Here is a 22,956-nt window from a genome sequence, read left to right as displayed (position 1 = left end):
TTAGGCCAGCAAGGCTGAGGTGATTTGCACATGTGCAGAGGAGGGATATAAGATATACTGGGAAAAGGGTGTTAAATACGGAGCGGCTGGGCAGGAGAATAAGAGAAAGACCAAAGACAACGTTCATAGACGTAGCCAAGTAGGACATGCAGAGGGTTGGTGTGACAGAGGAGAATGCTAGGGGCAGGGTGAGATGGAGGCAGACGATCCACTCTGGCAACCCCCAAGAAGAACAGGCTCAAAGAAGAAGCCAGCATCACTCCAGGCTTCTACCAAAGTGTTACGCAGCCCCTCGTCGGGGATCTGGAGTCAATCTCCCTGCGTCCATACACCAGCGATCAGCTCACACATTATCCCTCGTCAATTCCCAATGCTACTGGCAAAGAGCGGTGTGCGGCAGATGAGGTGGCCGAGAGGTTAAGGCGATGGACTGCTAATCCATTGTGCTGTGCACGCGTGGGTTCGAATCCCATCCTCGTCGAGAGCTCTTTCTGGTTATGTTGATGCATCTTGTCAGTGTAAGATTGGCTGCCAAAGCAGGCATGATGCAATGCTCAGTTTTCATTTTAATTCACCATGTGGTCTTGTTGCACAGGTCATGTTAAAGACAATGGTCTGCTAATACAGTAGTAGAAAGACGTTCTGCTTCCAGAATAGCAACATTCCTAATGGCCAACTTGCCCTACACTGAAAACCAAGGGGAGGAGGTCGGTAAGCATATTGATTAGAACCACCTCCCTCAGTTGGCTTCATTCAATGTGAATTAGCAGTGGCTCTAGTCCACAGTCCCTTGGATGTCCAGTCTCCTCAGTCTGTCTCTAAGGCTGATGGCATTCAGTCACGTTAGCATGACAGTGGATTGTCAGCGAGCCGCCTTAGTCTCTCAGCCACCTCCTGGGCGCTTTGCAGATTTCAGGATTTGTGCCCCTTCCCTATTTTGATCATACAACAAGTATGGACAAAGTGTAGCCTGTAATAAGTAAGACATGTGGCACAGGGGAGTTAGCTCAAATGGTAGAGCGCTCGCTTAGCATGCGAGAGGTAGCGGGATCGACGCCCGCATTCTCCATTTGACACTTTGCTAGTCAGTGTCCCAATTGAATGCATGTGGCTTCCTTTGGCAAATCTTTATTTCACAGGTGTCGAACTCCAGGCCTCGAGGGCCGGTGTCCTGCAGGTTTCAGATGTATTCTTGATCCATCATAGGGGATTCAAATGGCTAAATTACCTCCTCAACATTTCTTGAAGTTCTCCAGAGGCCTGGTAATGAACTAATCATTTGATTCAGGTGTGTTGACCCAGGGTTATACCTAAAACCTGCAGGACACCGGCCCTCGAGGCCTGATGTTGTACACCCCAGGTTTATTTGCACTTCTCCGCTCACTACCTTTCAGGTACTACCATGTTAACGCTGGCTTCAAACCTCATCAATCTTTGACCATATGAAGTGATTGTCTCCCCTCTTACCCTCACAATACTGGCCGATGGCAGCAAAGAGTCCCCCGGCCCAGTCTGACATCTCTTTTCTCCAGAAGCAGCTGAAAGGGGCTTCCAGTGACACTCTCCTGGCGTACTGCGTAGGGCCCAGACTTGAATCGCTCGGAAATGTCTCGTGTGAGTTACGATTGCACCAAAGAGTCTTGTTGTAGTTGACAAGCCCAGAAAACATTGAAAGGGGGGTGTTGTGATTAGTTCCACCTGAGCTGAGGCTCCGTATGGCACGATGAAGCTGCAGTGCTCAACCCTCAATGGGGAATTAGCTCAAATGGTAGAGCGCTCGCTTTGCATGTGAGAGGCAGCGGGATCGATACCCGCATTCTCCAGGACACTTTTGGACATCCGCGAGGAGACCCAAAGCCATGCGTGTAGCCAATCCATTGGGTGTGGGTGGAGAACAAATTCAGGGGTGATTTGTCACACAAGGATAGCAGCAAGTGCGAAAGGCAAGCTTTAGAAGATGGTAGTGAGAGCTGCTCTGATGTGTGGCACAGATGGAGTCTGCAGAGTTGAAGATGATAAGCTTTTGCTTGGGAGTGTCCAGGATGGAACAGATGTGAAATGACCACGTGCGAGGGACAGCTGGGGTTGAGCCGTTTGCAGACGACGTTAGGCCAGCAAGGCTGAGGTGATTTGCACATGTGCAGAGGAGGGATATAAGATATACTGGGAAAAGGGTGTTAAATACGGAGCGGCTGGGCAGGAGAATAAGAGAAAGACCAAAGACAACGTTCATAGACGTAGCCAAGTAGGACATGCAGAGGGTTGGTGTGACAGAGGAGAATGCTAGGGGCAGGGTGAGATGGAGGCAGACGATCCACTCTGGCAACCCCCAAGAAGAACAGGCTCAAAGAAGAAGCCAGCATCACTCCAGGCTTCTACCAAAGTGTTACGCAGCCCCTCGTCGGGGATCTGGAGTCAATCTCCCTGCGTCCATACACCAGCGATCAGCTCACACATTATCCCTCGTCAATTCCCAATGCTACTGGCAAAGAGCAGTGTGCGGCAGATGAGGTGGCCGAGAGGTTAAGGCGATGGACTGCTAATCCATTGTGCTGTGCACGCGTGGGTTCGAATCCCATCCTCGTCGAGAGCTCTTTCTGCTTATGTTGATGCATCTTGTCAGGGTAAGATTGGCTGCCAAAGCAGGCATGATGCAATGCTCAGTTTTCCTTTTAATTCACCATGTGGTCTTGTTGCACAGGTCATGTTAAAGACAATGGTCTGCTAATACAGTAGTAGAAAGACGTTCTGCTTCCAGAATAGCAACATTCCTAATGGCCAACTTGCCCTACACTGAAAACCAAGGGGAGGAGGTCGGTAAGCATATTGATTAGAACCACCTCCCTCAGTTGGCTTCATTCAATGTGAATTAGCAGTGGCTCTAGTCCACAGTCCCTTGGATGTCCAGTCTCCTCAGTCTGTCTCTAAGGCTGATGGCATTCAGTCACGTTAGCATGACAGTGGATTGTCAGCGAGCCGCCTTAGTCTCTCAGCCACCTCCTGGGCGCTTTGCAGATTTCAGGATTTGTGCCCCTTCCCTATTTTGATCATACAACAAGTATGGACAAAGTGTAGCCTGTAATAAGTAAGACATGTGGCACAGGGGAGTTAGCTCAAATGGTAGAGCGCTCGCTTAGCATGCGAGAGGTAGCGGGATCGACGCCCGCATTCTCCATTTGACACTTTGCTAGTCAGTGTCCCAATTGAATGCATGTGGCTTCCTTTGGCAAATCTTTATTTCACAGGTGTCGAACTCCAGGCCTCGAGGGCCGGTGTCCTGCAGGTTTCAGATGTATTCTTGATCCATCATAGGGGATTCAAATGGCTAAATTACCTCCTCAACATTTCTTGAAGTTCTCCAGAGGCCTGGTAATGAACTAATCATTTGATTCAGGTGTGTTGACCCAGGGTTATACCTAAAACCTGCAGGACACCGGCCCTCGAGGCCTGATGTTGTACACCCCAGGTTTATTTGCACTTCTCCGCTCACTACCTTTCAGGTACTACCATGTTAACGCTGGCTTCAAACCTCATCAATCTTTGACCATATGAAGTGATTGTCTCCCCTCTTACCCTCACAATACTGGCCGATGGCAGCAAAGAGTCCCCCGGCCCAGTCTGACATCTCTTTTCTCCAGAAGCAGCTGAAAGGGGCTTCCAGTGACACTCTCCTGGCGTACTGCGTAGGGCCCAGACTTGAATCGCTCGGAAATGTCTCGTGTGAGTTACGATTGCACCAAAGGGTCTTGTTGTAGTTGACAAGCCCAGAAAACATTGAAAGGGGGGTGTTGTGATTAGTTCCACCTGAGCTGAGGCTCCGTATGGCACGATGAAGCTGCAGTGCTCAACCCTCAATGGGGAATTAGCTCAAATGGTAGAGCGCTCGCTTTGCATGTGAGAGGCAGCGGGATCGATACCCGCATTCTCCAGGACACTTTTGGACATCCGCGAGGAGACCCAAAGCCATGCGTGTAGCCAATCCATTGGGTGTGGGTGGAGAACAAATTCAGGGGTGATTTGTCACACAAGGATAGCAGCAAGTGCGAAAGGCAAGCTTTAGAAGATGGTAGTGAGAGCTACTCTGATGTGTGGCACAGATGGAGTCTGCAGAGTTGAAGATGATAAGCTTTTGCTTGGGAGTGTCCAGGATGGAACAGATGTGAAATGACCACGTGCGAGGGACAGCTGGGGTTGAGCCGTTTGCAGACGACGTTAGGCCAGCAAGGCTGAGGTGATTTGCACATGTGCAGAGGAGGGATATAAGATATACTGGGAAAAGGGTGTTAAATACGGAGCGGCTGGGCAGGAGAATAAGAGAAAGACCAAAGACAACGTTCATAGACGTAGCCAAGTAGGACATGCAGAGGGTTGGTGTGACAGAGGAGAATGCTAGGGGCAGGGTGAGATGGAGGCAGACGATCCACTCTGGCAACCCCCAAGAAGAACAGGCTCAAAGAAGAAGCCAGCATCACTCCAGGCTTCTACCAAAGTGTTACGCAGCCCCTCGTCGGGGATCTGGAGTCAATCTCCCTGCGTCCATACACCAGCGATCAGCTCACACATTATCCCTCGTCAATTCCCAATGCTACTGGCAAAGAGCGGTGTGCGACAGATGAGGTGGCCGAGAGGTTAAGGCGATGGACTGCTAATCCATTGTGCTCTGCACGCGTGGGTTCGAATCCCATCCTCGTCGAGAGCTCTTTCTGCTTATGTTGATGCATCTTGTCAGGGTAAGATTGGCTGCCAAAGCAGGCATGATGCAATGCTCAGTTTTCCTTTTAATTCACCATGTGGTCTTGTTGCACAGGTCATGTTAAAGACAATGGTCTGCTAATACAGTAGTAGAAAGACGTTCTACTTCCAGAATAGCAACATTCCTAATGGCCAACTTGCCCTACACTGAAAACCAAGGGGAGGAGGTCGGTAAGCATATTGATTAGAACCACCTCCCTCAGTTGGCTTCATTCAATGTGAATTAGCAGTGGCTCTAGTCCACAGTCCCTTGGATGTCCAGTCTCCTCAGTCTGTCTCTAAGGCTGATGGCATTCAGTCACGTTAGCATGACAGTGGATTGTCAGCGAGCCGCCTTAGTCTCTCAGCCACCTCCTGGGCGCTTTGCAGATTTCAGGATTTGTGCCCCTTCCCTATTTTGATCATACAACAAGTATGGACAAAGTGTAGCCTGTAATAAGTAAGACATGTGGCACAGGGGAGTTAGCTCAAATGGTAGAGCGCTCGCTTAGCATGCGAGAGGTAGCGGGATCGACTCCCGCATTCTCCATTTGACACTTTGCTAGTCAGTGTCCCAATTGAATGCATGTGGCTTCCTTTGGCAAATCTTTATTTCACAGGTGTCGAACTCCAGGCCTCGAGGGCCGGTGTCCTGCAGGTTTCAGATGTATTCTTGATCCATCATAGGGGATTCAAATGGCTAAATTACCTCCTCAACATTTCTTGAAGTTCTCCAGAGGCCTGGTAATGAACTAATCATTTGATTCAGGTGTGTTGACCCAGGGTTATACCTAAAACCTGCTGGACACCGGCCCTCGAGGCCTGATGTCGTACACCCCAGGTTTATTTGCACTTCTCCGCTCACTACCTTTCAGGTACTACCATGTTAACGCTGGCTTCAAACCTCATCAATCTTTGACCATATGAAGTGATTGTCTCCCCTCTTACCCTCACAATACTGGCCGATGGCAGCAAAGAGTCCCCCGGCCCAGTCTGACATCTCTTTTCTCCAGAAGCAGCTGAAAGGGGCTTCCAGTGACACTCTCCTGGCGTACTGCGTAGGGCCCAGACTTGAATCGCTCGGAAATGTCTCGTGTGAGTTACGATTGCACCAAAGAGTCTTGTTGTAGTTGACAAGCCCAGAAAACATTGAAAGGGGGGTGTTGTGATTAGTTCCACCTGAGCTGAGGCTCCGTATGGCACGATGAAGCTGCAGTGCTCAACCCTCAATGGGGAATTAGCTCAAATGGTAGAGCGCTCGCTTTGCATGTGAGAGGCAGCGGGATCGATACCCGCATTCTCCAGGACACTTTTGGACATCCGCGAGGAGACCCAAAGCCATGCGTGTAGCCAATCCATTGGGTGTGGGTGGAGAACAAATTCAGGGGTGATTTGTCACACAAGGATAGCAGCAAGTGCGAAAGGCAAGCTTTAGAAGATGGTAGTGAGAGCTGCTCTGATGTGTGGCACAGATGGAGTCTGCAGAGTTGAAGATGATAAGCTTTTGCTTGGGAGTGTCCAGGATGGAACAGATGTGAAATGACCACGTGCGAGGGACAGCTGGGGTTGAGCCGTTTGCAGACGACGTTAGGCCAGCAAGGCTGAGGTGATTTGCACATGTGCAGAGGAGGGATATAAGATATACTGGGAAAAGGGTGTTAAATACGGAGCGGCTGGGCAGGAGAATAAGAGAAAGACCAAAGACAACGTTCATAGACGTAGCCAAGTAGGACATGCAGAGGGTTGGTGTGACAGAGGAGAATGCTAGGGGCAGGGTGAGATGGAGGCAGACGATCCACTCTGGCAACCCCCAAGAAGAACAGGCTCAAAGAAGAAGCCAGCATCACTCCAGGCTTCTACCAAAGTGTTACGCAGCCCCTCGTCGGGGATCTGGAGTCAATCTCCCTGCGTCCATACACCAGCGATCAGCTCACACATTATCCCTCGTCAATTCCCAATGCTACTGGCAAAGAGCGGTGTGCGGCAGATGAGGTGGCCGAGAGGTTAAGGCGATGGACTGCTAATCCATTGTGCTGTGCACGCGTGGGTTCGAATCCCATCCTCGTCGAGAGCTCTTTCTGCTTATGTTGATGCATCTTGTCAGGGTAAGATTGGCTGCCAAAGCAGGCATGATGCAATGCTCTTCTTTGGCTCAGTATTCACTTTAGTTCACCATGTGGTCTTGTTGCACAGGTCATGTTAAAGACAATGGTCTGCTAATACAGTAGTAGAAAGACGTTCTGCTTCCAGAATAGCAACATTCCTAATGGCCAACTTGCCCTACACTGAAAACCAAGGGGAGGAGGTCGGTAAGCATATTGATTAGAACCACCTCCCTCAGTTGGCTTCATTCAATGTGAATTAGCAGTGGCTCTAGTCCACAGTCCCTTGGATGTCCAGTCTCCTCAGTCTGTCTCTAAGGCTGATGGCATTCAGTCACGTTAGCATGACAGTGGATTGTCAGCGAGCCGCCTTAGTCTCTCAGCCACCTCCTGGGCGCTTTGCAGATTTCAGGATTTGTGCCCCTTCCCTATTTTGATCATACAACAAGTATGGACAAAGTGTAGCCTGTAATAAGTAAGACATGTGGCACAGGGGAGTTAGCTCAAATGGTAGAGCGCTCGCTTAGCATGCGAGAGGTAGCGGGATCGACGCCCGCATTCTCCATTTGACACTTTGCTAGTCAGTGTCCCAATTGAATGCATGTGGCTTCCTTTGGCAAATCTTTATTTCACAGGTGTCGAACTCCAGGCCTCGAGGGCCGGTGTCCTGCAGGTTTCAGATGTATTCTTGATCCATCATAGGGGATTCAAATGGCTAAATTACCTCCTCAACATTTCTTGAAGTTCTCCAGAGGCCTGGTAATGAACTAATCATTTGATTCAGGTGTGTTGACCCAGGGTTATACCTAAAACCTGCAGGACACCGGCCCTCGAGGCCTGATGTTGTACACCCCAGGTTTATTTGCACTTCTCCGCTCACTACCTTTCAGGTACTACCATGTTAACGCTGGCTTCAAACCTCATCAATCTTTGACCATATGAAGTGATTGTCTCCCCTCTTACCCTCACAATACTGGCCGATGGCAGCAAAGAGTCCCCCGGCCCAGTCTGACATCTCTTTTCTCCAGAAGCAGCTGAAAGGGGCTTCCAGTGACACTCTCCTGGCGTACTGCGTAGGGCCCAGACTTGAATCGCTCGGAAATGTCTCGTGTGAGTTACGATTGCACCAAAGAGTCTTGTTGTAGTTGACAAGCCCAGAAAACATTGAAAGGGGGGTGTTGTGATTAGTTCCACCTGAGCTGAGGCTCCGTATGGCACGATGAAGCTGCAGTGCTCAACCCTCAATGGGGAATTAGCTCAAATGGTAGAGCGCTCGCTTTGCATGTGAGAGGCAGCGGGATCGATACCCGCATTCTCCAGGACACTTTTGGACATCCGCGAGGAGACCCAAAGCCATGCGTGTAGCCAATCCATTGGGTGTGGGTGGAGAACAAATTCAGGGGTGATTTGTCACACAAGGATAGCAGCAAGTGCGAAAGGCAAGCTTTAGAAGATGGTAGTGAGAGCTGCTCTGATGTGTGGCACAGATGGAGTCTGCAGAGTTGAAGATGATAAGCTTTTGCTTGGGAGTGTCCAGGATGGAACAGATGTGAAATGACCACGTGCGAGGGACAGCTGGGGTTGAGCCGTTTGCAGACGACGTTAGGCCAGCAAGGCTGAGGTGATTTGCACATGTGCAGAGGAGGGATATAAGATATACTGGGAAAAGGGTGTTAAATACGGAGCGGCTGGGCAGGAGAATAAGAGAAAGACCAAAGACAACGTTCATAGACGTAGCCAAGTAGGACATGCAGAGGGTTGGTGTGACAGAGGAGAATGCTAGGGGCAGGGTGAGATGGAGGCAGACGATCCACTCTGGCAACCCCCAAGAAGAACAGGCTCAAAGAAGAAGCCAGCATCACTCCAGGCTTCTACCAAAGTGTTACGCAGCCCCTCGTCGGGGATCTGGAGTCAATCTCCCTGCGTCCATACACCAGCGATCAGCTCACACATTATCCCTCGTCAATTCCCAATGCTACTGGCAAAGAGCGGTGTGCGGCAGATGAGGTGGCCGAGAGGTTAAGGCGATGGACTGCTAATCCATTGTGCTGTGCACGCGTGGGTTCGAATCCCATCCTCGTCGAGAGCTCTTTCTGCTTATGTTGATGCATCTTGTCAGGGTAAGATTGGCTGCCAAAGCAGGCATGATGCAATGCTCAGTTTTCATTTTAATTCACCATGTGGTCTTGTTGCACAGGTCATGTTAAAGACAATGGTCTGCTAATACAGTAGTAGAAAGACGTTCTGCTTCCAGAATAGCAACATTCCTAATGGCCAACTTGCCCTACACTGAAAACCAAGGGGAGGAGGTCGGTAAGCATATTGATTAGAACCACCTCCCTCAGTTGGCTTCATTCAATGTGAATTAGCAGTGGCTCTAGTCCACAGTCCCTTGGATGTCCAGTCTCCTCAGTCTGTCTCTAAGGCTGATGGCATTCAGTCACGTTAGCATGACAGTGGATTGTCAGCGAGCCGCCTTAGTCTCTCAGCCACCTCCTGGGCGCTTTGCAGATTTCAGGATTTGTGCCCCTTCCCTATTTTGATCATACAACAAGTATGGACAAAGTGTAGCCTGTAATAAGTAAGACATGTGGCACAGGGGAGTTAGCTCAAATGGTAGAGCGCTCGCTTAGCATGCGAGAGGTAGCGGGATCGACGCCCGCATTCTCCATTTGACACTTTGCTAGTCAGTGTCCCAATTGAATGCATGTGGCTTCCTTTGGCAAATCTTTATTTCACAGGTGTCGAACTCCAGGCCTCGAGGGCCGGTGTCCTGCAGGTTTCAGATGTATTCTTGATCCATCATAGGGGATTCAAATGGCTAAATTACCTCCTCAACATTTCTTGAAGTTCTCCAGAGGCCTGGTAATGAACTAATCATTTGATTCAGGTGTGTTGACCCAGGGTTATACCTAAAACCTGCAGGACACCGGCCCTCGAGGCCTGATGTTGTACACCCCAGGTTTATTTGCACTTCTCCGCTCACTACCTTTCAGGTACTACCATGTTAACGCTGGCTTCAAACCTCATCAATCTTTGACCATATGAAGTGATTGTCTCCCCTCTTACCCTCACAATACTGGCCGATGGCAGCAAAGAGTCCCCCGGCCCAGTCTGACATCTCTTTTCTCCAGAAGCAGCTGAAAGGGGCTTCCAGTGACACTCTCCTGGCGTACTGCGTAGGGCCCAGACTTGAATCGCTCGGAAATGTCTCGTGTGAGTTACGATTGCACCAAAGAGTCTTGTTGTAGTTGACAAGCCCAGAAAACATTGAAAGGGGGGTGTTGTGATTAGTTCCACCTGAGCTGAGGCTCCGTATGGCACGATGAAGCTGCAGTGCTCAACCCTCAATGGGGAATTAGCTCAAATGGTAGAGCGCTCGCTTCGCATGTGAGAAGCAGCGGGATCGATACCCGCATTCTCCAGGACACTTTTGGACATCCGCGAGGAGACCCAAAGCCATGCGTGTAGCCAATCCATTGGGTGTGGGTGGAGAACAAATTCAGGGGTGATTTGTCACACAAGGATAGCAGCAAGTGCGAAAGGCAAGCTTTAGAAGATGGTAGTGAGAGCTGCTCTGATGTGTGGCACAGATGGAGTCTGCAGAGTTGAAGATGATAAGCTTTTGCTTGGGAGTGTCCAGGATGGAACAGATGTGAAATGACCACGTGCGAGGGACAGCTGGGGTTGAGCCGTTTGCAGACGACGTTAGGCCAGCAAGGCTGAGGTGATTTGCACATGTGCAGAGGAGGGATATAAGATATACTGGGAAAAGGGTGTTAAATACGGAGCGGCTGGGCAGGAGAATAAGAGAAAGACCAAAGACAACGTTCATAGACGTAGCCAAGTAGGACATGCAGAGGGTTGGTGTGACAGAGGAGAATGCTAGGGGCAGGGTGAGATGGAGGCAGACGATCCACTCTGGCAACCCCCAAGAAGAACAGGCTCAAAGAAGAAGCCAGCATCACTCCAGGCTTCTACCAAAGTGTTACGCAGCCCCTCGTCGGGGATCTGGAGTCAATCTCCCTGCGTCCATACACCAGCGATCAGCTCACACATTATCCCTCGTCAATTCCCAATGCTACTGGCAAAGAGCGGTGTGCGGCAGATGAGGTGGCCGAGAGGTTAAGGCGATGTACTGCTAATCCATTGTGCTGTGCACGCGTGGGTTCGAATCCCATCCTCGTCGAGAGCTCTTTCTGCTTATGTTGATGCATCTTGTCAGTGTAAGATTGGCTGCCAAAGCAGGCATGATGCAATGCTCAGTTTTCATTTTAATTCACCATGTGGTCTTGTTGCACAGGTCATGTTAAAGACAATGGTCTGCTAATACAGTAGTAGAAAGACGTTCTGCTTCCAGAATAGAAACATTCCTAATGGCCAACTTGCCCTACACTGAAAACCAAGGGGAGGAGGTCGGTAAGCATATTGATTAGAACCACCTCCCTCAGTTGGCTTCATTCAATGTGAATTAGCAGTGGCTCTAGTCCACAGTCCCTTGGATGTCCAGTCTCCTCAGTCTGTCTCTAAGGCTGATGGCATTCAGTCACGTTAGCATGACAGTGGATTGTCAGCGAGCCGCCTTAGTCTCTCAGCCACCTCCTGGGCGCTTTGCAGATTTCAGGATTTGTGCCCCTTCCCTATTTTGATCATACAACAAGTATGGACAAAGTGTAGCCTGTAATAAGTAAGACATGTGGCACAGGGGAGTTAGCTCAAATGGTAGAGCGCTCGCTTAGCATGCGAGAGGTAGCGGGATCGACGCCCGCATTCTCCATTTGACACTTTGCTAGTCAGTGTCCCAATTGAATGCATGTGGCTTCCTTTGGCAAATCTTTATTTCACAGGTGTCGAACTCCAGGCCTCGAGGGCCGGTGTCCTGCAGGTTTCAGATGTATTCTTGATCCATCACAGGGGATTCAAATGGCTAAATTACCTCCTCAACATTTCTTGAAGTTCTCCAGAGGCCTGGTAATGAACTAATCATTTGATTCAGGTGTGTTGACCCAGGGTTATACCTAAAACCTGCAGGACACCGGCCCTCGAGGCCTGATGTTGTACACCCCAGGTTTATTTGCACTTCTCCGCTCACTACCTTTCAGGTACTACCATGTTAACGCTGGCTTCAAACCTCATCAATCTTTGACCATATGAAGTGATTGTCTCCCCTCTTACCCTCACAATACTGGCCGATGGCAGCAAAGAGTCCCCCGGCCCAGTCTGACATCTCTTTTCTCCAGAAGCAGCTGAAAGGGGCTTCCAGTGACACTCTCCTGGCGTACTGCGTAGGGCCCAGACTTGAATCGCTCGGAAATGTCTCGTGTGAGTTACGATTGCACCAAAGAGTCTTGTTGTAGTTGACAAGCCCAGAAAACATTGAAAGGGGGGTGTTGTGATTAGTTCCACCTGAGCTGAGGCTCCGTATGGCACGATGAAGCTGCAGTGCTCAACCCTCAATGGGGAATTAGCTCAAATGGTAGAGCGCTCGCTTTGCATGTGAGAGGCAGCGGGATCGATACCCGCATTCTCCAGGACACTTTTGGACATCCGCGAGGAGACCCAAAGCCATGCGTGTAGCCAATCCATTGGGTGTGGGTGGAGAACAAATTCAGGGGTGATTTGTCACACAAGGATAGCAGCAAGTGCGAAAGGCAAGCTTTAGAAGATGGTAGTGAGAGCTGCTCTGATGTGTGGCACAGATGGAGTCTGCAGAGTTGAAGATGATAAGCTTTTGCTTGGGAGTGTCCAGGATGGAACAGATGTGAAATGACCACGTGCGAGGGACAGCTGGGGTTGAGCCGTTTGCAGACGACGTTAGGCCAGCAAGGCTGAGGTGATTTGCACATGTGCAGAGGAGGGATATAAGATATACTGGGAAAAGGGTGTTAAATACGGAGCGGCTGGGCAGGAGAATAAGAGAAAGACCAAAGACAACGTTCATAGACGTAGCCAAGTAGGACATGCAGAGGGTTGGTGTGACAGAGGAGAATGCTAGGGGCAGGGTGAGATGGAGGCAGACGATCCACTCTGGCAACCCCCAAGAAGAACAGGCTCAAAGAAGAAGCCAGCATCACTCCAGGCTTCTACCAAAGTGTTACGCAGCCCCTCGTCGGGGATCTGGAGTCAATCTCCCTGCGTCCATACACCAGCGATCAGCTCACACATTATCCCTCGTCAATTCCCAATGCTACTGGCAAAGAGCGGTGTGCGGCAGATGAGGTGGCCGAGAGGTTAAGGCGATGGACTGCTAATCCATTGTGCTGTGCACGCGTGGGTTCGAATCCCATCCTCGTCGAGAGCTCTTTCTGCTTATGTTGATGCATCTTGTCATTGTAAGATTGGCTGCCAAAGCAGGCATGATGCAATGCTCTTCTTTGGCTCAGTATTCACTTTAGTTCACCATGTGGTCTTGTTGCACAGGTCATGTTAAAGACAATGGTCTGCTAATACAGTAGTAGAAAGACGTTCTACTTCCAGAATAGCAACATTCCTAATGGCCAACTTGCCCTACACTGAAAACCAAGGGGAGGAGGTCGGTAAGCATATTGATTAGAACCACCTCCCTCAGTTGGCTTCATTCAATGTGAATTAGCAGTGGCTCTAGTCCACAGTCCCTTGGATGTCCAGTCTCCTCAGTCTGTCTCTAAGGCTGATGGCATTCAGTCACGTTAGCATGACAGTGGATTGTCAGCGAGCCGCCTTAGTCTCTCAGCCACCTCCTGGGCGCTTTGCAGATTTCAGGATTTGTGCCCCTTCCCTATTTTGATCATACAACAAGTATGGACAAAGTGTAGCCTGTAATAAGTAAGACATGTGGCACAGGGGAGTTAGCTCAAATGGTAGAGCGCTCGCTTAGCATGCGAGAGGTAGCGGGATCGACTCCCGCATTCTCCATTTGACACTTTGCTAGTCAGTGTCCCAATTGAATGCATGTGGCTTCCTTTGGCAAATCTTTATTTCACAGGTGTCGAACTCCAGGCCTCGAGGGCCGGTGTCCTGCAGGTTTCAGATGTATTCTTGATCCATCATAGGGGATTCAAATGGCTAAATTACCTCCTCAACATTTCTTGAAGTTCTCCAGAGGCCTGGTAATGAACTAATCATTTGATTCAGGTGTGTTGACCCAGGGTTATACCTAAAACCTGCAGGACACCGGCCCTCGAGGCCTGATGTTGTACACCCCAGGTTTATTTGCACTTCTCCGCTCACTACCTTTCAGGTACTACCATGTTAACGCTGGCTTCAAACCTCATCAATCTTTGACCATATGAAGTGATTGTCTCCCCTCTTACCCTCACAATACTGGCCGATGGCAGCAAAGAGTCCCCCGGCCCAGTCTGACATCTCTTTTCTCCAGAAGCAGCTGAAAGGGGCTTCCAGTGACACTCTCCTGGCGTACTGCGTCGGGCCCAGACTTGAATCGCTCGGAAATGTCTCGTGTGAGTTACGATTGCACCAAAGAGTCTTGTTGTAGTTGACAAGCCCAGAAAACATTGAAAGGGGGGTGTTGTGATTAGTTCCACCTGAGCTGAGGCTCCGTATGGCACGATGAAGCTGCAGTGCTCAGCTCAAAAGTTGATTCTGAAAACAGAGCCTTTCAGCACCGGCGGCGGGAGGCTGAATATATGTCTTCAAACATTGCTGGTAAACCCGTGTGTCTTATTTGTGGAGCTAATGTGGCTGTAATCAGAGGCGGATCCAGACATTTGAAACACCCGGGGCTTAGCCCTAAAGGGTAGTATGCATGTGGGATTTTTTTTTTTTTTTTTTTGGGGGGGGGGGGGGGGGTTAGAAATGACTGAAAGATTAATTGGCTCTGTTTGGAGTTTTGTTCAAAAAAGAATGACGTCATATAGGGAGAAATATATATCAAATCTGCAGGACACCTTAAACTAGTTTTTTAATTAAGCAGCAAGGCAGAACAAAGTCAGGGCTGCATCAAGGCACGAGGACTAAACCCCAATTCAACCAGACCCAGAACTGATCCGGAATTAAAACAGGACTACAATAGTTCAAAATCAGGACTACTGAGGACTTAACCAAGACAGAACCACAATCAGAACTAGATGATAGTACCACTAGAAATTATCATAGACCTGCACTATACGTATTTTTTAATTCTACCAAAGTCCACTATTTAGATTGAGAAAAGTTTATATAATTATTTAGCCTTGTTTTGCAAACAACTTAACTTAATAAATATAGAATTTGAAAAGTAACAAACCTAAAAAGAAACACTAGGTACGAGATACATGAGGACCTGTAATACGGTGATACTTTTGGTAAACAACCATGTGACTAACATGTGAGTCTCACCTGCTCTTGTTCCACTTCTGTTCTGTCCTCATTCTCCATCCCTCTCTGTTCCTCTCTCTCCCTCTCTGTTCCTCTCTCTCCCTCTTTGTGCTGACAATCATCAAATATACAGATATTTACAAACTCTTCAGATAAAAACACTTTTTTAATTGTAACATCAAATCAGACTAAATGTTTATTTTTTTAGATTGATAAATATAAAAACATATTTGTTAACTTTAAGAGTAAAGAGAGAAACTGTCTGTATTTCTTAATTGTAAATGGCACCAAATTGTATTCAAACTGAGCCACACTTATGGAGCTCCACAGTTCTGTTCCTGGTGTTTTGGTTGACATCTCTTGATGTTCCCATGTCACAGAAACAGGCTCTGTGTTTTGTCTTATATGCATCCACAGCTGTGCCACCAGTTTACTCACATGGACTCTACTAACCTATCAGAAGCTTCTTCAGCTCAGAATGGAATCGTCTGCAGTTTTCTTATTAATTAACAATAAACTTAGTGTACATGTACTCCTAAATTTAATGAAAGTGATAAAAAATAGAAGCTCTCTCTCTCTTTATTCTGACATTTAACTAATTCAAAATATATTTCAATATTTATCTAAAACAAAAGTTTACTCTAAATTGATGTTGTACAGTAAAAATGTTCTTGTGTTTTCCATAAAGTGTAAATATCTGGTTTCAACTGTGAATATACTGCTGTGTATTGAAGTTCCTCTTGTTTTGCTTAGAAATATACTGAACAACATACAAAGCATAATATATAAAATACTACCAGAGTTGTTTCTTTGAAAGAAGCCCCTTATATCCATGCTTGTATATCAGTGCATTACTGAAGCCGATTTATTTAGCCGTGGAGGGAAACAACTGAAAATATGAAATAAACACACTTGTAAGCTGAGACTCTCTAAAGAAACAGCATTGTTGTTGTTCGGCTTTTCATTTCGCCATTTGTTGATTCACTTGAAGAGCAAGTAAGGTAATATGGGTCAAGTGATCAGTTTCATATCAATCTTTCGTGATGCACCGTCATATTTACATTATTTGTACAGTACGAATGATTTGCTTTGGTACCAGGGCCCTGTTTCAGGAAGCCGGTTTGGAAAACTCAGAGTGAAAAACGATACTCAGGGTTGAGTAACCCCGAACTGTCCAACTCGGAATATTCCGTTTCAGAAAGGCTGATAACAATTAGTTCAGTCAACGCGGAGTTGCTTTAACCCCAAGTGAAGCGCGCGGACGAGGATACATAAAGCCCTGATAAGCGGAGCACAGATTAAGCGAGTCACCATGGAGACGGAGGGAAAGAAGGCGCGGTCAATGTATTTCACAGCGCTTGAGGCCGAAATTCTGATGGCAGCATATGCAGATAACATGCAAATTCCGCGGAAAAAAGTAACACAGCCTCAGCTGCAAAAGCATGCATGGCAAAACATAGCCGACAGAGTCAATGCGTGAGTGTTAATATAAACATTGATCGAGGGATTTCCACCCATTTAACACGTTATTTTATCATATGTTATTTTATTTGTTATTTTATACATTTTATTTTGTGATGTGATGTGAGCGCAGGTGCAACCCAACAGGCCCCAAACGTTCCTGGCAGCAAGTAAAAATGAAATATAAAAATATAGTCCAAACAGGTAAGGTGTAATTGTATTATGAGCCATAGTGCTTGGTCTGTTTGTCCCATGTAAATCAATTGCAGTTAGAGGCTACATTAATTTTCTGTCTGTAAGCACTTATTGAAATTATCTGAGCACATTACAAGTACATATTTGCTTACTCTGTATGCTCAAATGTGACCCGTTATAGCCAACAGAAAAAAAGCGGAGGCCCGAAAAACAGGTGGGGGTCCTCCACCACCACCACTCACAGAGGCTGAGCAGTTGCCCTCAGCCAAAACAGTGGGCGCCCTGTGGCTGAAGGCATCTCTGCGGGGACATCCTCTGAGTCAATAACCCCGCAAGACACAAGTGCCTACATAGGGGGTAAATCCAAAATAATACATGATGTGCATACATCCTTTCTTCACAGTCACCTTTGCAGTGCTACTCATTCATTTGATAAACTCTTTACCATAATGGATTATTTTGTAGTGAAGTTATTTTCCTACTGATTTTGCCTTCCCTCAGTCTTGGTTGTCTTTGAGAGCATAATGACAATGAAGTGTAAGGTGATTGGTATGTTTGTTAATTGCCATTTGGTCCCTTGTAAGTTATAAGTGACCTGTATAAACCTCATATTCTATCAGTTGATGGTGGTGGTGTACTGCATCTGGTGCAGCCTCCTGTTGAGCCAGACCAACATGCAGTTGTGAGTAATACTCCACAGATTATATGAGTTTACAGTAGAACAGCAATGTTGTTTATTTCTTTACTACAGGAAAATAATGAAGAAACATTGACAGCTGTTACAGAGGAGGAAGCAACAGAGACACTTTATGAGGTTTACATCTTTTAATACTTTGTGTACAGGAAATACAGGCGACCAATAAAGCCAGTTGAACAAAAAATCTGTTTATTCTTCTTTCAACATGTTGAGGTGATGGGTCAAAGGAAATGATTGTGACATATGGTGTCTCTGACTGCGCTTCCATCTTGTATGTCCGTGGGAGGGTCAGGATGTTCATGGTTTGGATCACTGCTGTTTGGTTCAGAAGGACAGTGTTCTCCTCTAATTGTGGCAATGTTGTGAAGAATCACACATGCCACAATAATGTCACATGCCCTTTCTGGGGTGACCCTGAGTCTTTGCAGGCACTGGAACCGGGCCTTAAGCATTCCGATAGTCATTTCAATTCTGGCTCTTGTCCTGCAATTAGCCAGATTATATCGCTGCTGTGGGCCCGGTTCAGGGTCAGAGTAAGGGGTAAGCAAATAGGGTAAACATGGATACCCCCTATCACCAAGCAAGTAGCCAGTGAACTCTCCTAAGACAGAAGGATACACTTCAGTTCAAATGTCCCTGAAGCAATTGGTCTTTATATATTTTAAAGTATTCTCAACTCACCATGTCCAAATTTTGTGCTCAGTGTACATTCACGGAATATTTGTGAGTCATGGACAGAGGCTGGCCACTTGGCTTCCACATTTGTGATAATGTTGGCAGCATCACATATGATCTTCACAGTGCAGAGAACACAAATTAGCATCCATTACTATAATGAAATAATTTGTTAGTTTGAAATGCTACAGGGAACTATGTACCTGTACATTAATGCTGTGGAAAGACTTCCTGTTCACATAGTCTCCTTCATTTACTGAAGGAGCAATGATTGGAATGTGAGTGCCATCTATACAGCCAATCACGCCTGGGAACCCTGAAAATAAATGTGCAATTTAAGTAGTAGTCCAAGTATCACCACATCATACATTAAGTTTTGTTCATCCTGATACCTGCAATTTTGTGGCATCCCTCTTTGATAAATCTTGTGGGTCTGTGACCGGGGAACACCACAGACGAGTACAGGAGACGTTTCAGTGCAACTGTAACATTCCTGACTGCCCGACAGACGGTAGCCTTGGAAACGTGCTCAGCGTCACCAATATTATACAGAAAGCTCCCGTTTGCAAGAAACCGAAGTGCAATACAAATAATATGCAATGAAATGAGAGCATGTCCGCGATGTGTCACATGAGCAATATATGGCCTGAGGATGTTATTCAAATAACTTATAGATTGTGCTGAGAAACGGTAACGTTCACACAGGAAATCATCAGGAAATGATAAAATGTCCAAACGCGCTCTGATCACTCTCTCCCGGCGGAGAGCTCTGCGGAGAATTTGGGCTTCAACATCTACTGGCTCTTCAAGGAAGTGGCACGCCATGTCTGACACTTCCTACAGTCAGGTTTCTGACAAAGAGGCGGAGACAGTCAGGGTTAGTTGTAGTAAACCTGCTAGGGGGCAGGTTAGCTTCACGGCGTGTGTCGTCATAGTGACTCACTCAGGCTGCAGCTGAACTCGCTTTGTGAAACCGAAAACCCAGAGTTTTCGTTAACTCAGGGTATACTTACTCAGTTTTTCCACTAAACCGGCTTCCTGAAACAGGGCCCTGGTCGAACTTCAGTTCCCCTCTGTCTGCCTGGCTCCGTTTCTCCAACAGCGCACTTGTAGGCAGCAGCTGCCCCGCCCCCTCGCTTAGTGTCTGAGCTCGGATCATACCAATATTAGGGGGGATTCACGCACAGTTGTAAATTCCCACAGTGTGCACTATGTGCTTCGAATATTGTGTGTAGTTTTTTGTTTTATACAGCTGTCAGCCAGGCATCTAACTATGAAAAAATTACACTCCAAAAGACCCCGGGCTTCTGACAAAACAACCCGGGCTTAAGCCCAGTAAGACACCCCCGCTCCGCCAATGGCTGTAATTAAGGGATTTAATTTAAGATGGCACTACGAGACAAAACGTCAGGATAAGCTTAAAAACCAAAATCCAGAGCAGAAACTACAGAAGGTAGAAGAGCTAAAGAAGAATCTTTGTACAATATAAAGCGCCATGAGGCGACTGCTGTTGTGATTTGGCGCTATACAAATAAAATTGAATTGAATCTGACATTCCAGCAGATGATTTTCATCAGAGCAAAATCACAAAGTGAAGCTGTTGTGTCGCAAGTTTTATTGTAGCAGAGGAGCCAAATCAGCCCGGTACCACTCTGAAGAGCTGCATGATGAAGGTGTGCGACGTCTTCTGTCCAGACAAAATGCAGATTTTGGCAAATGTGAGCCTGAGCAGAAATACGATTGCTGATCGGGTTTGTGAGATGGCCACTGATTTAGGAACACAGTTGTGTGAAAGAAGCAAAAACTTCACTGCATACTCTCTTGCTGTGGATGAAAGTACAGACATGATGGACATTGCACAGCTGACCATCTTCATCCGTGGAGAGGAAATATTGGAAATTAAATCGATGCACGGGACAACGACAGGAAAAGACATTTTTTAAAAGTATTTCAAAGTGTAACTGACATGAAACTGCGCTGGGATAACAGATGGAGCGCTGGTGTTGTGCAGGATGTAAGATCTAGTAAGGATGCAGGAGAACTGTACTGGTGAGTTAACAGCATATCACTGCATCACACACCAGGAAACGCTGTGTAGTAAAGTCCTTAAAATGGAGCATGTAATGCTCACCGTGACGCAGACCGTACATTTTATCTGAGCTAAAAGTTTAAATCACCGTCAGTTTCAGTCTTTTATGTGGGAAATAGATTCAGAGTTTGCCGACATTCCTCATCACACAGAGGTCCGCTGGCTGAGTTGGGGAAAAGTTCTCAGTAGTTTTTGAGCTCAGCAAGGAAACCTGTCAGTTCATGGACATGTATGATGTGGTGAAAGCGTTTCAAGTGAAGCTGTCAAAAATGCACCAGTGCAACCTGCCTCACTTTCCCTGTTGCCAAGTAATGTTGAGCCAAGTCGGCGCACTTTGCTCCGTCTACATGCGGCTGGAACCTTGTGTTTGCTTTCATTTATTTTTTCTGGGGTTTTTGCTGCATGTTCATATTTCTAACTTGCATAATTGTGACAGGATATATTTTTATGGAGAGCAAAATATTTAAAGTTAAAGTTAATTTTTTTTAAGTTATTTATTCTGGAATAATATTCCTGTCTGTTTTTATTCATATTTATCTTTAAAAAACATTGTTTTAGTGTGTTCAAAAACTGTATATCTTGTTTGGCCCGCGACCTGAAGTGTGCCTTGAGTTTTGGCCCCCTATGCAATTGAGTTTGACACCCCTGATCTACAGCTACTCTTAGTACCATTGATATTCATTTAGACTCTTTTTCTCCAATTGATCTTTCTGAGTTAACTTCAATAATTACTTCCTCCAAACCATCAACGTGTCTTTTAGGCCCCATTCTTACAAAACTAATTTAAAATTAATTCTTCGATCTTAAATATGATCAACCTATCTCTAATAATCGGCTATGTACCACAGGCCTTCAAGCTGGCTGTAGTTAAACCTTTACTCAAAAAGCATCTCTAGACCCAGCAGTCTTAGCTAATTATAGGCCAATCTCCAACCTTCCTTTATATCAAACATCCTTGAAAGAGTAGTTGTCAAACAGCTAACAGATCATCTGCAGAGGTTTATTTGAAGAGTTTCAGTCAGGTTTCAGAGCTCATCACAGCACAGAAACAGCTTTAGTGAAGGTTACAAATGATCTTCTTATGGCCTCTGACAGTGGACTCATCTCTGTGCTTGTCCTGCTAGACCTCAGTGCAGCGTTCGATACTGTCGACCATAATATCCTATTAGAGCGATTAGAACATGCTGTAGGTATTACAGGTACTGCGCTGCAGTGGTTTGTATCATATCTATCTAATAGACTCCAGTTTGTGCATGTAAATGGAGAGTCCTCTTCACACACTGAGGTTAATTATGGAGTTCCACAGGGTTCAGTGCTAGGACCAATTCTGTTTACATTATACATGCTTCCCTTAGGCAGCATCATTAGAAGACATAGCATACATTTACACTGCTATGCAGATGACACCCAGCTCTGTCTGTCCATGAAGCCAGATAACACACACCAATGAGTTAAACTGCAGGAATGTCTTAAAGACATAAAGACCTGGATGGCCGCTAACTTTCTGCTTCTTAATTCAGATCAAACTGAGGTTATTGTACTCGGCCCTGAAAAGCTTAGAAATATGGTATCTAACCAGATTCTTACTCTGGATGGCATTACCTTGGCCTCCAGTAACACTGTGAGGAACCTTGGAGTCATTTTTGACCAGGACATGTCCTTCAACACACATATTAAACAAATATGTAAGACTGCTTTCTTCCATTTGTGCAACATCTCTAAAGTTAGAAATATCCTGTCTCAGAGTGACGCAGAAAAACTAGTTCATGCATTTATTACTTCCAGGCTGGACGACTGTAATTCATTATTATCAGGAAGTCCTAAAAACTCCCTGAAAAGCCTTCAGCTGATCCAAAATGCTTCAGCAAGAGTCCTGACAGGGACTAGAAAGAGAGCAGATTTCTCCTGTTTTGGCTTCCTGATAAATCCAGAATTCAAAATCCTGCTGCTCACATACAAGGTCTTAAATAATCAGGCCCCATCTTATCTTAATGACCTTGTAGTACCATATCACCCTATTAGAGCACTTCGCTCTCGCTCTGCAGGCCTACTTGTTGTTCCTAGAGTATTTAAAAGTAGAATGGGAGGGAGAGCCTTCAGTTTTCAGGCCCCTCTTCTGTGGAACCAGCTTCCAGTTTGGATTCAGGAGACAGACACTATCTCTACTTTCAAGATTAGGCTTCAAACTTTCCTTTTTGCTAAAGCATATAGTTAGGGCTGGACCAGGTGACCCTGAATCCTCCCTTAGTTATGCTGCAATAGACGTAGGCTGCCGGGGGATTCCCATGATGCATTGAGTTTTTCCTTTCCAGTCACCTTTCTCACTCACTATGTGTTAACAGACCTCTCTGCACTGAATCATGCTTGTTATTAATCTCTGTCCGTCTTCCACAGCATGTCTTTATTAGGGATGGGTATCGTTTAGATTTTATCCGATACCAGTACCAAACCGGTACTTTTGAAACGGTGCCGGTGCTTAAAGAATGGAGAACACAAAATTGGTCCAAAAACCTCTCATGTTCAGCTGTTTTTTTGTAAAAAGATAACAATGTTAGCCTTTTCTGCAGCTATGGGGCATATATGGTATCACTCTTGGCTGGAAGCAGTGCTTAAACAATGGAAAAAATCACAAACTTTGTCCAAAAACCTCTCATGTTTAGCTGTTTTCCACTTTTTCTTTGGTCATTTTAGCCTTTTTGTCCAGGGTGAAG

General features: G+C 46.5%; 1 long non-coding RNA gene and 19 other non-coding genes across 20 annotated transcripts; 19 read left to right on the top strand and 1 right to left on the bottom strand.

Annotated features, from left to right (window-relative positions):
• The first annotated feature begins 399 nt into the window (after nt 1-399).
• On the top strand, nt 400-481 carry trnas-gcu (transfer RNA serine (anticodon GCU)). The gene has a single exon. It is a non-coding gene; the product is annotated as a tRNA-Ser (tRNA).
• A 515-nt stretch (nt 482-996) lies between these two features.
• Nucleotides 997-1,069, top strand: trnaa-agc (transfer RNA alanine (anticodon AGC)). Its single transcript has one exon. It is a non-coding gene; the product is annotated as a tRNA-Ala (tRNA).
• Nucleotides 1,070-1,750: 681 nt separating this feature from the next.
• trnaa-ugc (transfer RNA alanine (anticodon UGC)) lies at nt 1,751-1,823 on the top strand. The gene has a single exon. It is a non-coding gene; the product is annotated as a tRNA-Ala (tRNA).
• A 682-nt stretch (nt 1,824-2,505) lies between these two features.
• On the top strand, nt 2,506-2,587 carry trnas-gcu (transfer RNA serine (anticodon GCU)). Its single transcript has one exon. It is a non-coding gene; the product is annotated as a tRNA-Ser (tRNA).
• A 515-nt stretch (nt 2,588-3,102) lies between these two features.
• On the top strand, nt 3,103-3,175 carry trnaa-agc (transfer RNA alanine (anticodon AGC)). Its single transcript has one exon. It is a non-coding gene; the product is annotated as a tRNA-Ala (tRNA).
• Nucleotides 3,176-3,856: 681 nt separating this feature from the next.
• Nucleotides 3,857-3,929, top strand: trnaa-ugc (transfer RNA alanine (anticodon UGC)). The gene has a single exon. It is a non-coding gene; the product is annotated as a tRNA-Ala (tRNA).
• A 682-nt stretch (nt 3,930-4,611) lies between these two features.
• Nucleotides 4,612-4,693, top strand: trnas-gcu (transfer RNA serine (anticodon GCU)). The gene has a single exon. It is a non-coding gene; the product is annotated as a tRNA-Ser (tRNA).
• A 515-nt stretch (nt 4,694-5,208) lies between these two features.
• trnaa-agc (transfer RNA alanine (anticodon AGC)) lies at nt 5,209-5,281 on the top strand. Its single transcript has one exon. It is a non-coding gene; the product is annotated as a tRNA-Ala (tRNA).
• Nucleotides 5,282-5,962: 681 nt separating this feature from the next.
• On the top strand, nt 5,963-6,035 carry trnaa-ugc (transfer RNA alanine (anticodon UGC)). The gene has a single exon. It is a non-coding gene; the product is annotated as a tRNA-Ala (tRNA).
• A 682-nt stretch (nt 6,036-6,717) lies between these two features.
• On the top strand, nt 6,718-6,799 carry trnas-gcu (transfer RNA serine (anticodon GCU)). Its single transcript has one exon. It is a non-coding gene; the product is annotated as a tRNA-Ser (tRNA).
• Nucleotides 6,800-7,325: 526 nt separating this feature from the next.
• trnaa-agc (transfer RNA alanine (anticodon AGC)) lies at nt 7,326-7,398 on the top strand. Its single transcript has one exon. It is a non-coding gene; the product is annotated as a tRNA-Ala (tRNA).
• A 681-nt stretch (nt 7,399-8,079) lies between these two features.
• On the top strand, nt 8,080-8,152 carry trnaa-ugc (transfer RNA alanine (anticodon UGC)). The gene has a single exon. It is a non-coding gene; the product is annotated as a tRNA-Ala (tRNA).
• Nucleotides 8,153-8,834: 682 nt separating this feature from the next.
• On the top strand, nt 8,835-8,916 carry trnas-gcu (transfer RNA serine (anticodon GCU)). Its single transcript has one exon. It is a non-coding gene; the product is annotated as a tRNA-Ser (tRNA).
• A 515-nt stretch (nt 8,917-9,431) lies between these two features.
• On the top strand, nt 9,432-9,504 carry trnaa-agc (transfer RNA alanine (anticodon AGC)). Its single transcript has one exon. It is a non-coding gene; the product is annotated as a tRNA-Ala (tRNA).
• Nucleotides 9,505-10,940: 1,436 nt separating this feature from the next.
• Nucleotides 10,941-11,022, top strand: trnas-gcu (transfer RNA serine (anticodon GCU)). Its single transcript has one exon. It is a non-coding gene; the product is annotated as a tRNA-Ser (tRNA).
• Nucleotides 11,023-11,537: 515 nt separating this feature from the next.
• Nucleotides 11,538-11,610, top strand: trnaa-agc (transfer RNA alanine (anticodon AGC)). The gene has a single exon. It is a non-coding gene; the product is annotated as a tRNA-Ala (tRNA).
• A 681-nt stretch (nt 11,611-12,291) lies between these two features.
• Nucleotides 12,292-12,364, top strand: trnaa-ugc (transfer RNA alanine (anticodon UGC)). Its single transcript has one exon. It is a non-coding gene; the product is annotated as a tRNA-Ala (tRNA).
• A 682-nt stretch (nt 12,365-13,046) lies between these two features.
• Nucleotides 13,047-13,128, top strand: trnas-gcu (transfer RNA serine (anticodon GCU)). The gene has a single exon. It is a non-coding gene; the product is annotated as a tRNA-Ser (tRNA).
• A 526-nt stretch (nt 13,129-13,654) lies between these two features.
• trnaa-agc (transfer RNA alanine (anticodon AGC)) lies at nt 13,655-13,727 on the top strand. Its single transcript has one exon. It is a non-coding gene; the product is annotated as a tRNA-Ala (tRNA).
• Nucleotides 13,728-17,648: 3,921 nt separating this feature from the next.
• On the bottom strand, nt 17,649-19,202 carry LOC145419417 (uncharacterized). The gene is made up of 2 exons (XR_013900804.1): nt 18,360-19,202; nt 17,649-18,274 (listed from the first exon to the last, which is right to left on the bottom strand). It is a non-coding gene; the product is annotated as an uncharacterized LOC145419417 (long non-coding RNA).
• Between the last annotated feature and the right edge of the window lie 3,754 nt (nt 19,203-22,956).

The sequence above is a fragment of the Astatotilapia calliptera genome, chromosome 12 (assembly GCF_964374335.1).
Source record: "Astatotilapia calliptera chromosome 12, fAstCal68.1, whole genome shotgun sequence".
NCBI lineage: Eukaryota > Metazoa > Chordata > Actinopteri > Cichliformes > Cichlidae > Astatotilapia > Astatotilapia calliptera.
The sequence above is the reverse complement of the archived record's forward strand: the minus strand, read 5'-3'. Positions and strand labels throughout refer to the sequence as shown.